General features: G+C 29.9%; 1 pseudogene; it reads left to right on the forward strand.

Moving 5' to 3' along the window:
- Window positions 1-11,014: 11,014 nt before the first annotated feature.
- On the forward strand, window positions 11,015-17,609 carry LOC124934966 (annotated as a pseudogene).
- The last annotated feature ends 214 nt before the right edge of the window (window positions 17,610-17,823 follow it).

Raw genomic sequence — 17,823 nt, forward strand, 5'->3', positions numbered from 1 at the left:
AAATAAAAAATTATTCTCATGTATTTGATGAAACTTCTGAAATCTTGGAAGAATCAGAAACAGAAATAGAAAATGATGAAACAGATCAATCTGTTGAAAATATTGTTTTACCAAATAAAAATCCAGTTCTACAAAATACAGATTTTTCAGAAATACCAGTTATTACTGAAACTTCTGTTTTACATGACGAGGAAAAAGGGGACACAAGACAAAGAAATCCCTCTATTTGATTAAATGATTATGTTGTGAATACTACTTCAAAATTATCTGAAAATGATAGAACATTGTATACTCCTAATATTTATCCATATGAATCTAAGTGTGATGATGAATATTTAGAGTTCTTAGGAAATATTTATATGGTTAAAGAACCACATTCATATAAAGAAGTTTCAAAATTATCTCACTGGAAACAAGCTATGGAAGAAGAGCTTTTTGCTCTTAAAAAATGAAACTTGGATTTTAAATCAACTTCCAAAAGGTAAAAAAACAATCGGATGTCGATGGATTTACAAAACAAAATTAAATTCAAATTGTTCAGTTTCAAAATACAAAGTGCGTTTGGTTGCAAAGGGTTACAATTAAGTAGATGTGATTGATTTTCACAGTAGCTTCTCCCCGGTAGCCAAAACGGTAATAGTCAGATTATCTTTTTCTTTAGATGCTGCTAATAATTGGATTTTGCAGCAATTTGATGTTAACAATGCATTCCTTCATGGTGACATTGAAGAGGATGTATTTATGATTCCACCGGAAGGTTATAAGGATACATCTCCAAACCATGTTTTAAACTTAAAAAGAGTTTACATGGTCTAAATGCCCAAGTCTTTAATAGAAAATTTCCTATTAAGATATTATTTTATCAAATTAATTTTGTCTAAATTATTTCCAATAATTAAGATATCATCTACATACATCAGTAATGCAACAAAGGATTTATTAGTCTTTAAAGTAAATAGGCAATTGTCATACACAGGTTGTAGAAAATTAAAATCAATAAGACATTTTGAGAATTCTAAATTCAATGCAAAATATTTTTTAGGACTGGAAATACATAAAAAAAAGTTTGGGATATATGTTAATCAACGAAAATATATTTTAGATATCATGACTGATACAGGTTTAACTGGTTGTAAACCAGCTATCGGTCCAAGTCCTACTTTGACTAAACTAGAAAAGTTCAAAAGACTTGTCGAAAGATTAATATATTTAAATTTTACACGACACGACATTGACTTTAGCGTTTAACAGCTAAGCCAATTCATGCATGAGCCATTGGAAATACATTTGGGAAGCAACCCTTCAAGTAGTGAGATACCTGAAAGGGACACCTTCTTTGAGGTTATTTTATCCTAGTAATTCTGACAAGTTACTTGAGAGTTTTTCAGATGCAGATTGGGAGACATGCACATATAGTCGACGATCACTTACAGGATATTGTATCAAATATGGTGATGCATTAATCTCCTGGAAAATTAAAAAAACAAAACACAGTTTCTAGATCTTCGACGGAGACAGAATATTGTAGCATAGAAACCACTGTTTGCGAACTTAAGTGGATTTCCTTACTCAAAGACTTGCAGATTCTAGTACAACTACCAATTACGTTACACTATGACAATCAAGAAGCGATTCATATCGCCGAAAACGTAGTCTTTCAAGAATGAACCAAGCACTTGGATATAGATTGTCATCTCATTTAAGACCAATTTAAACAAGGGTTCGTTCTTCCACAACATGTGTACTCAAAAGTTCAAAAGGAAGATATTTGTATACAAATGTTGGAACATACCGCATTCTATTCACTTAGAGACAAGATGAATCTAAGAGATCTTCATCTTGAGGAGGAAATCTTAGATTAATTAATATTGTTTTTATTATAGAAGGACTAATTGTAAACATTATAAAATTTTAAGGACTGTATTTCTTTTATATTAAATAAAGATAGCAGAGGTAGCACTGTAGGAGCTATCACTTTTTATTTGTAAAACTTCCGTTCTCAAATTCCTAATTTGCTCTCTCAAGTTCATAGCAGCTCTTAAGTTCATCACATTTATTAATGTATGATTGAAGTTTTTTGCTTCTCTTAAAAGTTATGATCAGTTTAGAAATGGCTAATATCTTCTCCAATGAAGATATATTTGTTGAACAGTTTCTATCGACATGCAAGAACAAATGTAGTGTATGAATGAATGAATCAGTAAGACATAAGATTGATGAGCGGATCAAAATATTTTTACTTTATTTATTATTAAATTTAAATAAGAACATTAAAATAATTATCTTTAAAAAAATTTCAAATAAATAACAAATATTTTTTTAAAGATAAAACATAATACATGCTGAATTCATTAGTAATTAGTAAATGCAAAATTCATACAAAAAATAAAAATTATATATATATATATATATATATATATATATATATATATATATATATATATATTACTCATTCATAAAATAAATTTTACCACTTAAATTTCAATACATGATAATAATATTAATTATATATTTTGTATTATAATATATATTAATCTTAATTTATTTTAACTAATCATACATTTAGGGTTTTTTCATTTAGGTTTAATGGAAGAGAGCTAAGGAAGTATAGAGAATCTGAAAATTTAACTTTTCAAATGTAGTAAAATTTGGAATATATGTAATAGGTTAATGATTACAATATTTTGAAAAACTTCATTAATAAATCAAATAATAAACAAGGAAAATCAACAACAAACAAAAGTTTAATAAATCAGAAAATAAACAATTTGACTTCAGCTTGGTAAAATTAAAGTAATAATAAGATATATAAAACCTGATAGGTCACACATGCATTAAGGAAAACTGACAATAAAAACTTTTCTAAAAAATTAGAAGAGATATGCATTCAAATACAATTATCTACCAATATATCAAATCAAAAGAGTGAAGATTATAAATGTGAAAAAGAAACAAATTCAAACAGGCAAAAGCCCAATAACAATCACAAAAATCATCAATAACTTTACTTGCAACCAAAAAGAGAAAATAAAAAGAATAAAGTGAGAGATTTGAAGAATTCAGCTGAAAATTCTATTAGGGTATGTTTGGTAACCTTGGAATTGACATTGGAGGGTCCAATTTCAATTCTTATGTTTATTAGACACTTTAATATTAAGAATTGGAATTGGAATTAGAATTTCAATGGAATTAGAATTACAATGGAAATAGAATTTCAATGGAATTCAATATAGTGTAATTTGATAGTTCTCAATTCCAATATTTTTAGGTCGGAATTATAATTTCAAATTAACACGTTTTTACGTTTTTGAAATGTTTAACACGATTTTCACACATTAAACACGTTTATCACGTTTATGTCACGTTTAACACGTTTATCACGTTTATGTCACGTTTAACACGTTTTTACACGTTTAACATGTTTTCCACACATTTAACACGTTTTTCACACGTTTAACATATTTCATATTTTTGACACGTTTAACACGTTTTTGGCACGTTTAACACGTTTTTGATACATTTAACACGTTTTTCATGTCCTTGACACGTTCAGGGCCGACCCTGGGATAAGGCAACCTATGCAGTTGCTTAGGGTTCCCCAATTTTATAGGGCCCCCATTTTTTAATATTTAATAATATTATATTATTAATATTAACTTTTCCTTTTTTTCTTCTTTAATATTAAATATATATTATAAAAATAATTTTTTTATCTCCTTTCTCCGTATTATAGTATATTAATTATTTATATCTCATTTTATATTATTAAAATTAAAAAAAAAAAAAAGTTATTTATTATTTTAGGGGCCCCAAAATTTAAATTTGTCTAGGGCCCCAAATTCTCAAGGTCGGTCCTGAACACGTTTAACAAGATTTTCACATTTTGACACGTTTTTTACACGTTTAACACGTTTTTTCAAATTTTGGCACGTTTAATAAGTTTTTCACATATTTGGCACGTTTAACACGTTTTTGATACGTTTTTGACACGTTTTCACGTTTTTGACACGTTTAATACGTTTTTAACACATTAAACACATTTATCATGTTTTTGGCAAGTACGTTTAACATATTTTTTTATGTTTTTGACACTTTCACCACATTTTTGACACGTTTAACACGTTTTCTATGTTTTGGCACATTTAACAAGTTTTTCACATATTTGGCATGTTTAACACGTTTTCATTTTTTTAACACGTTTAAAACATTTTTAACACATTAAACACATTTATCATGTTTTTGGCACGTTTAACACGTTGTTGACACGTTTCACATGTTTTTTTACGTTTTTGACACGTTTGACACATTTTTAATACATTTAACACGTTTTTGACATGTTTAACACGTTTAACACATTTTTCACGTTTTTCACACGTTTTTCATGTTTTAGAATGCTTAACAAGTGTTTCGCTTATTTGGCACGTTTAACACATTTTTGATACGTCTAACACGTTTTTCACACGTTTTTCATGTTTTAGAATGCTTAACAAGTGTTTCGCTTATTTGGCACGTTTAACACATTTTTGATACGTCTAACACGTTTTCACATTTTTGACACGTTAAACACGTTTGCACATTTTTGACACGTTTAACACGTTTTTAACACATTAAACACGTTTATCATCTCCTTGGCACGTTAAATATGTTTTCGACACGTTTAACACGTTTTCACGTTTTTGGCACGTTTAATGCGTTTTGGTATGTTTAACACATTTTTGGTATGTTTAACACATTTGATAAATTTTGGCACATTTACCACATTTTGACATGTTTATTATGTTTTGGCCCGTTTAACACACTTATGACATGTTTAAACGTGTTAAATATACCAAAAAGTGTTAAACATGCCAAAAGCATACAAAACGTGTTAAACGTGCCAAAATTTGTGTTAAACTTGTCAAAATATGTTAAACGTACCAAAAATGTGTTAAACATGTTATCATGTTAAAAATGTGTTAAACATTCCAAAATGTGTAAAAACGTGTCAAACATGTGAAAAACATGTTAAACGTGTTAAACATGTCAAAAATGTGTTAAACATGCCAATAACATAAAAATGTGTCAAACTTATCAAAACGTGTGAAAAACATGTTAAATGTATTAAAAAATGTTAAAAATGTTAAAAATGTGTTAAATGTGCCAAAAATGTGAAAAACATATTAAACGTTTGAAAATGTGTTTTAAATGTAAAAATGTGTTAAACATGTCAAAAGCGTGTTTAAACGTGCCAAAAACGTGAAAACGTGTTAAACGTGTAAAAAACATGTTGAACGTCTTAAACATATCAAAAATGTGTTATATATGTCAAAAACGTGTTAAACGTGCCAAAAATGTGTTCGACTGTAATGAAAATCAACGTACTAAGAGCATGTTAAACGTCACATTAAACATGTCAAAAACGTGTTAAATGTACCGTTAAACATGTCAAAACTTGTTAAACGTGCCAAGACGTTTTAAATGTGCCAAAATGTGTTAAACGTGCCAAAAACATGTTAAAACTTGTCAAATATGTTAAACGTGCCAAAAACGTATTAAATGAGTCAAAACGTGTTAAACGTGTCAAAACGTAAAAACGTGTTAAATGTGCAAAAACGTGAAAACGTGTAAACGTGCCAAAAATATGTAAAACGTTTGAAAACGTGTTAAAATGCCAAAAACGTGCCAAAACGTGGAAAAACATGTTAGATGTGTGAAAAACATGTTAAACATGTGAAAAATGTGCTAAACATGTGAAAAATGTGCTAAACATGTTAAATGTGTTAAACATGTCAAAAACGTGCCAAAACGTGAAAAACGTGTTAAACTTGTCAAAACGTGTGAAAAAATGTTAAACGTATTAAAAATGTCAAAAACGTGTTAAACATACCAAAAATGTGAAAAACATGTTAAACGTGTGAAAATGTTTTTAAGTGTGAAAACGTGTTAAATATGTCAAAAACGTGTTTAAACGTGCCAAAACGTGTTAAATATGTTAAAAATGTTAAATATGTCAAAAACGTGTTAAATGTGTTAAACATGTCAAAAACGTATTAAATGTGCCAAAAACGTGAAATACATTTAAGAAGTTAACATTTTGAATCGATATTTTATTTTACAAACATATGAGTTTGAATTGAATTACAATTCTATCATTTCCCAAATATAGGAATTTGAATTAAATTACAATTCCATAATTTTCTCAAACATAGGAATTGAATTCTAATTTAATGTCAATTCTCATGTAATTAGAATTTCAATTTCAATTTCAATTCCAATTTTAATTCCAATTCCAATTCCAATTCCAATTCCAATTCTAATTCCAATTCCAATTCCAATTCCAATTCCAATTCCAATTCCAATTCCAATTCCAATTCCAATTCCAATTCCAATTCCAATTCCAATTCCAATTCCAATTCCAATTCCAATTCCAATTCCAATTCCAATTCCAATTTTTATTCTCTCTCATCAAACTCACTCTTGAGGTTTTATAAGCGTATTTATAGATTTATAGAGCGAGATGACATAGAAGTGAGACTTATATAATTATTTGTTTTTAATTATATTTATATTTTTAGAGAAAAATATTATAAATAACTTAATAGTAATTAAAAGTCTTAAAAATATGTTTAATTATTAAAAATTAAAAATCATTTTATAATAATATAGGAATATCAAATTAATTATATTTAATTATTATAAGAAAAGCATATATTTATTCGTGAATATAGTTACTATATTATAGTATTAATCATATATATATATATATATATATATATATATATATATATATATATATATATATATATAGGAAGTTTAATAATTTTAAAGACATTTTTCTTAGAGAATTATAGAATTTTAGTTTTATTATTATTATTATTATGTAAAATTATTTTTAATTGAGTTAATTATGACTTTCTTTTTTATTTTAAATAAAAATATTTTAATAACAATACATATATCTCTCATTTAATACGTGTTACAGCACCCCTTCCAAGCCATAAAATTGCGACATGTGTAATAATTAATTTGAATGCATTTTTATTCGGTCAACATCTCTCATCAGAACATATTAGCTATTCTCTTTTCACATTTTAATTTAATATAATTTAATATCTTTATTATATAAAGTCTAAAACTTAATTAATCATTTAACATAAATGTTTTGTATAACTTATATTCATACTAACTTATTTCTACATATTTAAGTAAAAATATATTTAAAATAATGAACTAAATTATTAAATTTATTTAAAAAATAAAAAATTAAACACACTACAATAGCAAAATTAAAAAAAATATATATATCAATTTAAACCTTTTAAATTAAATAAAATTATTATAATATTATAAAGTTATATTAGACTTCTATTTTTCTCTACTTATAAGTCGAAAAACATCCTACAATAAAAATATGACCACTTTAAATTAATTATAAAATAAAAGAAATGAAGAATTGATATATATATATATATATATATATATATATATATATATATATATTACCTTAAATATTATAATTTAATATATAAATTATTAAAAATTAGTATTTATTTTAATTATTTTTATTTAATAGTTATTATATTAAATTATATAATTAAATATATATTTTGTATTTATTAATTAATATAATTAATAATTAATATAAGTTGGAAAGATTAATATAGAATTTGTTGAAGAATTGATATATATATATATATATATATATATATATATATATATATATATATATATATATATATATTACTTTAAATATTATAATTTAATATATAAATTATTAAAAATTAGTATTTATTTTAATTATTTTTATTTAATAGTTATTATATTAAATTATATAATTAAATATATATATATATATATATATATATATATTGTATTTATTAACTAATATAATTAATAATTAATATAAGTTAGAAAGATTAGTAAAGAATTTGTTGTGATTAAGAATGTATTTTTAGTGTATCATTCTAATTATTAGAGAGGTTTTTGTACATTTTTATATTTTAAAAATAAAATGTAAAACTAACTCATTTCTGTCCATAAACAACATATTCCTTATTAATCAATCATTTCTTTTTTGCTTTCAGTCAACCAACAAACTTATTTTAACCCACTTATCAAGACATTTTTATTAGTCAACATATTTTATATTACCTAATTATCTCCTTTTTATCACTCATTTCTTACTTCCGTGAATCAACCAACATATTCCTTAATCTTTTTATAATTATTATAAATTTGCACTGGGTGAGATTTAAATCCTCGATATTTATCGAGTAGAATGAACATTTAATCATTACATCACTTAAGAATCTTAATTTTTTTATATAAATTTATGTATGTATATATAATTGATATGACTAACAATTATATATATATATAATATTATATATATATATATATATAATAAATTATATAAACAAATTTAAAATATTATTAGTTTAATTTTTTAAAATGATGAAGTTATATTATTAAAAATGTTATGTGTTCATCAATTTTAAAATTAATTTTAAAATATAAAGTGATATTAGCTTAGTTGATTAAAAGGTTAAACTTATATGGTGAGTTTACAAATTCAAAACTTATGATATACTCAATTATCTATTTACTCCACGTGCGCGGCAATTCCAACACTTAAAAAATTAAGGATTATTATATATATAGATAAGAGGTCAAATTTAAAAAAAAAAAATATTTAGAATATTACAAGATTTTAAATACACTTATTAACTAAAAGATGAAAACCAAAAAACTTTGTTATCATTTTTTTAATTGTAGAGTCTTTAATACATCATTTCAAACGAATCGGGGAGATACAAATCATGACTTTGTTACGTAATAAAACAAATGATTTGACGCAAGTTCTCTAGTGTCGGCAATTTGATCATCGGCCGCTAGTCTATTCAGAAAATTGCAAACAGTTCATTATTCGGTTTGTACCTCTATTCTTGATCGGGAAATGATTTTTATTCTTTTATTTTAACGGTAACGTTTTTCCTTTAGTATAGAAATTAATAATTTCAGTTACATCATATTTATTCCACAGTTATGCTTATTAAGTTATGTGTTTTACGTTTTCTTTCTTTCTAACTTTAGATAGTTGTAATTCTTTTTCATTAATCGTAATTTGTTTTATCTTTATCTTTGACAATAAATTATCTCTCTTCATTGTTTTTTCACACTTCATTGCTCATCACTTTCTTGCATTCAACACAACAATTGGTATCAGAGCGGGTTAGATTCGATCAGATTATCACTTTTGTTTTCTAGCGAGAGAATGTCTTCAATGAATCTGAAAATCGAAAAATTCAAAGGGCGAAACAGTTTTGGTCTATGGCAGATCAAAATGCGAGTCTTTCTTAAACAACAAGACGTCTGGGCACCATTGTCGAAGGAAAAGGCGAAGATAGTTGCAGGTCCTGCAAAGGAGTCTTCCTCTAATTCTAGTAAAATCACTACTGACCTTGAGGTCTTGGAAAAGAAGGCACACTCAACAATTTTACTCTATCTGGCTGATGAAGTCATTACTGAGGTATCAGATGAAAATACCGCAATCGGTCTGTGGTTGAAGTTAGAGGCTTTGTACATGACAAAGTCACTAACTAACAAGTTGTTATTGAAGCAACGTCTGTTCAGTCTTCGTATGCTTGAAGGTAAGTCTCTTCGTGAACATCTTCATAAGTTAAACACTATATTACTTGAATTAAGAAATATAGATGTTAAGATCGAAGATGAAAATGCTGCATTAATTCTGTTGGTATCTTTACCCAACTCGTTTGAAAATTTTGTTCAATCGTTTGTTGTGGGTAAAGACTCTTTAACTCTAGAGGAAGTTCGGTCAGCACTTCATACTAGAGAACTGCGTCATAAGGCGAGCGGTGAAATTGTAGACAGTCAAGCATCTGGGTTGATTGCCAGCACAATCAACTACAAAGGGTCTGGAAAGAAGAAGGATCAGGAATACAAAGCTAAGGGCCCTAGTGCTAAAGACATCTGCAATTATTGTAAAGAACCTGGTCACTGGAAGAATAATTGTCCTAAGAAAATGGGCAAATATTCTACGGCTGCGATAGCACATAAAGATAGAGACACCGACTCGGAGGAGGACATTGACCTTGTAGCTAACGCTTCTCTACACCCTATTGATACGTGGGTGTTGGATTCAGGGTGTTCATATCATATGAGTCCGAACAAAGAATGGTTCAATACCTAAGAAGATTATGATGGTGGAAACGTTGTCATGGAAAATGATGCCATATGTAAAACGGTGGATATTGGGACTATCAAAATTCTGACTGATGATGGTAAGATACGGACCCTAACTGACGTTCGACATGCTAAAGGTTTCAAGTTTATCGGTGAAGAAGAAACATTGTGCATCAGTAAAGGTTCAAAAATAATAATACTGAAAGGTATTAAACAGAATACCTTGTATATACTACAAGGTAAGATGCTGACAGGTTCCGCTGCGGTCGCATCCAAATCTGTGAATCGGCACCCTGATGTAACCAAGTTGTGGCATATGCGACTTGGACATATGGGGGAGAGGGGGATGAAAATTCTGTCCAAACGAGATCTTCTATCTGGCCACAAGGTTACCAACCTTGAGTTGTGTGAACACTGCATTTTCGGGAAAAAGCATCGATATAAGTTAAGTAAGGGAGTTCACAAAACTAAGGGCACACTAGATTATATCCACTCTAATTGCTAGGGTCCTGCATAAGTTGAAGGTATAGGAGGTTATAGCTATTTTGTAACATTCATAGATGATTACTCAAGGATGACTTGGTTGTATCTTCTAAGCCATAAGAGCGAGGTATTTAAGACCTTCAAACATTAGAAGGCACTGGTGGAGAATCACACTAAAAAGAAGGTTAAGAGGCTGCGAACAGATAATGGACTTGAATTCTGTTCATCTGAGTTTAATGAGTTCTGCAGGAATATGGGGATTGCAAGACATCACACTGTCCGAGGTACACCATAGCAGAATGATGTTGCAGAAAGGGTGAATCAAACACTGTTAGAGAGAGTTAGAAGCATGCTCTCTAATGCTGAATTGGCTGGAAAGTATTTGAGCGAGGCTATCTTAACAGCTTGCTATCTGATAAATCGTGCACCACACACTGGAATTGATTACAGAATCTCTTACGAGGTATGGTCTGGTAACGTCGTTGATTATTCTCATTTGAAAGGTTTTGGGTGCACATCTTACTATCATGTTAATGAAGGAAAGTTAGAACCAAGGGCAAAACAGGGTATCTTCATGGGCTATGGAGATGGAGTCAAGGGATATAGAATCTGGTCATCTTCTGAAGGTAGAGTAATCCTCAGCAGGGATGTCACCTTTAATGAGAAGTTTATACTTAACTCCTCTATCAAGCCATCACTTTCTGGAGAAAATAATAATAACGAGAAACATGTGGAGCTTGAGGTGGCTCCAGTTCAAGGGACAACTGACATGACACACGATACTGATAAGCCATCTAAGGAAGTTTATCAATTTGGAGCACCTGAAAGTCAATCTGACATTGCAACACGACCTAGAAAGCAAATTAAAGCTCCTGACAGGTTAATTCATTCAATCAAGGGAAGAAAGATCTCAACTGGTCCTGGAAGTAGGACAACCAGTCCCTCTATGAATGATACTGAAGAAATGGTAAGTTATAATGAAGCTGTTAATGGTGATGATTATGCGCAATGTATTGCTGCCATGTGTGAGGAGATGGAATCACTTCACAAGAATAATACATTAGAGCTGGTTACTTTACCTAAGGGAAGAAGAGTCATTGGGTGCAAATGGATTTTCAAAAGGAAAGAAGAGTTATATTTTGAAAAAGTTATCTTGTTTCGGGATGAGTACAGCAAAGACTCTCAATACTCCTGCAGCTGTTACTGATCATTTGTCTACATTCGCACCCCAGTCTGAAGCTGAGAAGTTATACATGTCTAATGTACCGTATGCTAGTGCGGTGGGTAGTTTAATGTATGACATGGTATGCACTAGACCTGATATTGTGTATTTAGTTAGTGTTGTTAGCAGGTTTATGTCTTGACCTGGTAAGGAACACTGACAAGCGGTAAAGCGAATATTTCTCTATCTGAGAGGCACATCCGATGTTGGTCTCATTTATGGGAGTAATAACTAGTGTCTTGTAACTGGTTATTCGGACTCAGATTATGCTGCATATATCGATGGTAGAAGATCAATGACTGATTATGTTTACACCCTTGGTGACTCTGTGGTTAGTTGGAAGGCAACATTACAGTCGACGGTGACATTGTTCACTACCGAGGCTGAGTATATGGCGCTAACTGAAGCAGCCAAGGAGGGTATATGGTTGAAAGGAATAATCAGTGACATTAGTATACATCATGAGCAGGCAATTGTTTTTTGTGATAGCTTAAGTGCTATTTGTTTGTCAAAGATCAAGTGCATCATGATAGAACCAAACATATTGATGTTCGTTATCATTTTCTTCGTACTGAGAGGAGAATCAAAGTGAAGAAGATCAACACACATCATAATCCTGCTGACATGTTCACGAAGCCGGTCCCACATAGCAAATTCACTCATTGTTTGGATTTGCTAAATGTTGACAGTTGGAAGTAGCCTGATAAGGCTTTTCTCGTTGGGTGATACTAAGGCAAGGTGGAGATTTGTAACGTTTTGCCTTTAGTATAGGAATTAATAATTTCAGTTACATTACATTTATTCCACAGTTATGCTTATTAAGTTAGGTGTTTTACGTTTTCTTTCTTTCTGACTTTAGATAATTGTAATTCTTTTTCATTAGTCGTAATCTGTTTTATCTTTATCTTTGACAATAAATTATCACCATCACTTTCTTGCATTCCGCACAACATTAACATTGTCTATAATAACGTTAAGAATGACCATTGGTACCGTATACACGTGTGCGCCCGATGAATTAATATAATTATCACAAGTTTAAGTCATTTATTTTAATAAATTTGTTTAGCTCAAGTCAATTATGTGGTTCTGCATCGCTGTGTTTAAGAACCGATCGAGATAGTACATAGCCATTGGACCATCAACCTAAACCATTATTTTATCTCCATCCCATGCATTTTATGTTATTTGGGCTATCCAAGAAGGTATCTTCGTCTTCTGATTTTGTAGCTTACTTGTGGAGGTTGGATTGTCCTCAACATTAAGTCAAACTCAATCATAATTTGTTGAAAAATTCCAAGCAAAGAGTCTGGTTTAAGTTTTTACCAGAAGCAAGAAAAACCCAAGTCTGCTACAGGTTAGTAGACAAAAGGAGTACATGCTTCTTAAACGGTTCAGGAAAAAACTAATGATGATGCGAAAGTTGAAGAACATGAGAGACAATTCAAAACACAAACTTTCTAAGAAGGAAGTGATGATTCTGAGGCAGAGAAGGAAAGGGAAAAGGAAAAACGAGAAAGAGAGGAGTTAGAGTGCCACGGCCACCATAGAGTGCGAGATGTTGCATCATCGAAAAAGCTCAGGCTATCAGAGAGGAAGGGAAGGAAGAAGATTGGATTGGTACTTTGAGAAAAGTTTCAAGGAAAGAATACCTGAAAGAAAAAGGAGCAGAAGAAACTGGAAGAGCTTCGAGATGCTAAACTCGGGCATGAGGTTGGGTATTCAATTTGAAGATTGTACATATGAAAAAACAATGCTGAAATATATGACTGATCTTACAAGTTATAGTGTAGTAGTATTAATGGTGGATGAGGCTCATGATGAGAGGACACTCACAACTGACATTTTATTTGGTTTAGTAATGGTGGATGTTACTCGATTTCTTCCGTCCTGACCTGAAGCTCCTTAACTCTTGATGTTGAGAAGTTTCGTGAATACTTTGATTCAGCCCCGATTTTTATCATTCCTGGGAGGATGTATCTTGTTGAGATACACTATACAAATGTGCCTGAAGTTGACTACTTATCTGCAGCAATTGTCACAGTTCTTCAGATACATGTTACGCAGCCAGTTTGGGAGATCATTATATATTGGTTTTTCTCACTGGTCAAGAGGAGATTGAAACAGATGAGGAGATACTTAAGTTCGAACAAAGGGGTTGGGAAGTAAGATACCTCAACTTATCATATGTCCGATATATGCAAATCTTCCGACAGAGTTGCAGGCTAAAATATTTGAACCGACTCCAGAAGGCGCTCGTAAGGTTGTGTTAGCCACAAACATAGCTGAAACATCTCTAACGCCTATTGAAGGAATCAAGAATGTTAATGACTCAGGATTTGTGAAGATGAAGTCTTACAACCCGAGAGGGATTGGTATGGAGTCATTGCAAGTGACACCCATTTCAAAAGCATCAGCAAATCAACGGGCTGGTCAATCCTGGAACCTGGAAAATGTTTTTGATTGTATACAGCTTACAACTATTATCACGATTTGGAAGATAATACAGTTCCAGATCGAAATACAACGCACAAATCTTGCAAATGTTTAGGCATCCATGATCTTTTGAATTTTAATTTCATGGATCCACCATCATATATGTGAAGCATTACTGAAGGCCTTGGAGCTGCTATTTGCCTTGGGTGCATTAAATAAATTGGGCAAGTTAACTAAAGTGGGTAGAAGATATGGCAGAATTTCCACATGATCCAATGCTATCTAAGATGATTGTAACATCTGAAAAAACATAAGTGCTCAGATGAGATTATTTCAATCGGGCTATGCTTTCTGTTGGGAATTCCATCATTTTTTTATCTACCCAAGGACAAGGTCAAGCAGGTTCATGCTGACAATGCACGGATGAACTTCCACATTGGAAATGTTGGAGATCATATAGCATTGTTTAAGGTTTATAGTTCATGGAAAGAAACTAACTATTCAACTCAATGCTGCTATGAGGCATGCAAGAGATATAACAGACCAGTTAGAGAGACTTTTAGAGCAGGCCGCAGCTGCAGGTTTCTTGCCTAATTCTGCAAAAGAATAGAACTTTTAAGACCCTTAAACATCCCCTAGCTATCAGCTCTGGTATAGCAGCACAGTTACTTCCAAGATGGGTGATCTACCATGAGCTAGAGCTGACAATTAAAGAGTATATGCGACAGGTTACAGAGCTTAAACAAACCTGAATGTCTCGTTCAAATAGCGCCTCACTATTATCATACCAAGGTGTCATCGCCAAGACCACAGATCAATCGCAAATGAACAGTCCAGATCTTACCTCCCATTAACATCATTCCATTTTGAATCAAAGCAACCTCACATTGCGAATTAAACAGAAATTGAGTGGGATCAGATGATAAATGTGTCCATCTTCAATACGAATTCCTTCCATCCATGTTAACATGGAAGTGAGACAGCTGTCAAGCTCACCTCAGCCGGAATTCAGATTTAAGATCGTAACCTCTACCTATTTATTATAAACTATTATATCATTTAAAGCATTTTTATTTATATGTTTAACGGTATTATTTTCAAACTCACAAATTTATATGTTCTTTACGAAGTGGCATGTGAAAACTTGTTAACAAGATCTAATTTCTTATAAATCTAACAAATATTAAATATTTGGTTTTGGGTAGGGATGGTAATAGGAACTCGTATGCCCGATATTCGTGGTTATCCGATGATCAGGTTTGAGTATATTAAATTAGGTTCGGAGTCAGGCATGAAAAGGGAAAGATGGTACCCGATCGGGTATAGTGTCAGGGATGTGGAGAGTTCGAAACTCAAATCCAATACTCGACTATATTAATATTAAAAATAATGTTTTTAATAGTTTATTGTATGACTTTCAAATTCGACATCATTACACATATCATTAAATATACCTCAATTAATTTGATAAGAATTAATTTGATCTTATTGACACTCCATTCCAAATATCATCATAAATACATCAAACTCCACTTCAATTTTTATTTTAATAACAAAATATTGTTTATCTCTCATAATTCTTCATATTCATTCTCTAACTTTTTTTTTCAAGACAATAACAAATATATAAATAACTAATGGTTTATTTGTAGTTTTAACATTTTTATATTACTAATTTAAAAATTATTAGAGTTATTTTTCTTTTTCTTCAATATTTCTAATCTAATAAGTTTTTTAATCAGGTAATACGGTACATGTCGGGGTTCGGGTACCTGATGAATCGGGAATGATGATAGAAGTATAGATTCCCAAACCCGATGGAGTCGGATAATATAATGAAATTCGGGTTCGGAGATAGATACTTCACTACTCGGCGGGTAAGGTATCATCTCTACTAATGAGTTATGACACGGAAATGCATTGCCCCAAAATTATCACAAACTTGTAAATAAAAATAATATTTTTTCTTTTTAAAATATTACTTAACCTCTTGAATAGATATAATATTTTTTTTCTTTAATTTATTTACTATTAGTTTCTCTCTTTTTATATATATATATATATATATATATATATATATATATATATATATATATATATATATATATATATATATATATATTTATTTATTTATTATTAATTTTTATATTTATATATATAATTATTATATCTCTTATTCTCTTTTATTTATATATATACATATAAATAACTATGGTTAGTTAATAAAAAAAAATATATTTTTGTATTATATAGTTTTTTATTTATAATAAAAATAACAATAAAAAAGAGAATATGTATATATAATATTTTCTATATAATTTATGATTTTATTATATATATATATATATATATATATATATATATATATTGTTCACCATTATTTATTCTTAATTAAAATTCAAATATGTTAAAAGAATATATATTGAAAAAAAAGAGATATTATTTTTTAATTAATAAATAAATAAAAATAATCATATGAATTAATACTTTTATACCAATATGATAAATTAATATAAAAAATATACATTAAAATTAAATGACAAAATCTAAAATAATTAAAATTTACCTCATACAAGAAAAAATTACTTAAAGTTGTTAATGACTATCACCTACTTATTATTGTAGAGAAACAAGGTCAGAAAAAACAACACAACCTTCACAAAGTGTGGAAAGATTGGTTGTACTCAGACACATTGTATAGCTGAAATGAGTGTTGGTTAAAGAGTTTCTCAAGAAATGGGTGCTAAACTCGGGCATGAGATTGGTATTATATTAGATTTGAAGATTGTACATACGAAAAATGCTGAAATATATGACTGATCTTGCAAGTTATATTACAGTAGTAACGGTGGATGAAGCTCTTGAGAGGTCACTCACAACTGATATTTTGTTTGGTTTAGTAATGATGGATGTTTATTAGATTTTTTCCTGATCTGAAGCGGCTTATATCAAGTGCAACATTTTGAGGTTAAGAAATTGAATTTACATCCAACAAAGATGATAATGGAGATTTTGAAGCAATAAACAAGTGTATAACCGCAACAAGTTTCTTGCCTAATTCTGCAAAAGAATAAAACTTATAAGATCGTTAAACATCCACAAATAGTTTCTTCCATGAGTGATCTACCACTAGCTAGTGCGGACAACTAAAGAGCATATATATATGCGATAGGTTACAGAGCTTAAACCTGAATGGCACGTTCAAATAGCGCTTCACTATTATCATACCAAAGTGTCATCGTCAAGCCCACAGATCCTATTGTCCATTGACATGCTTCAACTTTGAATCAAAGCAACCTTACTTTTCTTCCATCCATGTTAACAGCCTTTAAATGTTATTATTTCCATATGAAATATTTTTCTACAAATTAATATGTTTAATAAGGAGTGGCACAAGTTGAAATTTGACAACAAGATCTAACTTATAAATACACTTGACAGCTAAATTTAACCCAGATATTTAGTTTCTCGATCAACCTGTCTACTAAACTTGAAAAATA

The sequence above is a fragment of the Impatiens glandulifera genome, chromosome 4 (assembly GCF_907164915.1).
Source record: "Impatiens glandulifera chromosome 4, dImpGla2.1, whole genome shotgun sequence".
In the NCBI taxonomy this organism is placed as follows: Eukaryota; Viridiplantae; Streptophyta; class Magnoliopsida; order Ericales; family Balsaminaceae; genus Impatiens; species Impatiens glandulifera.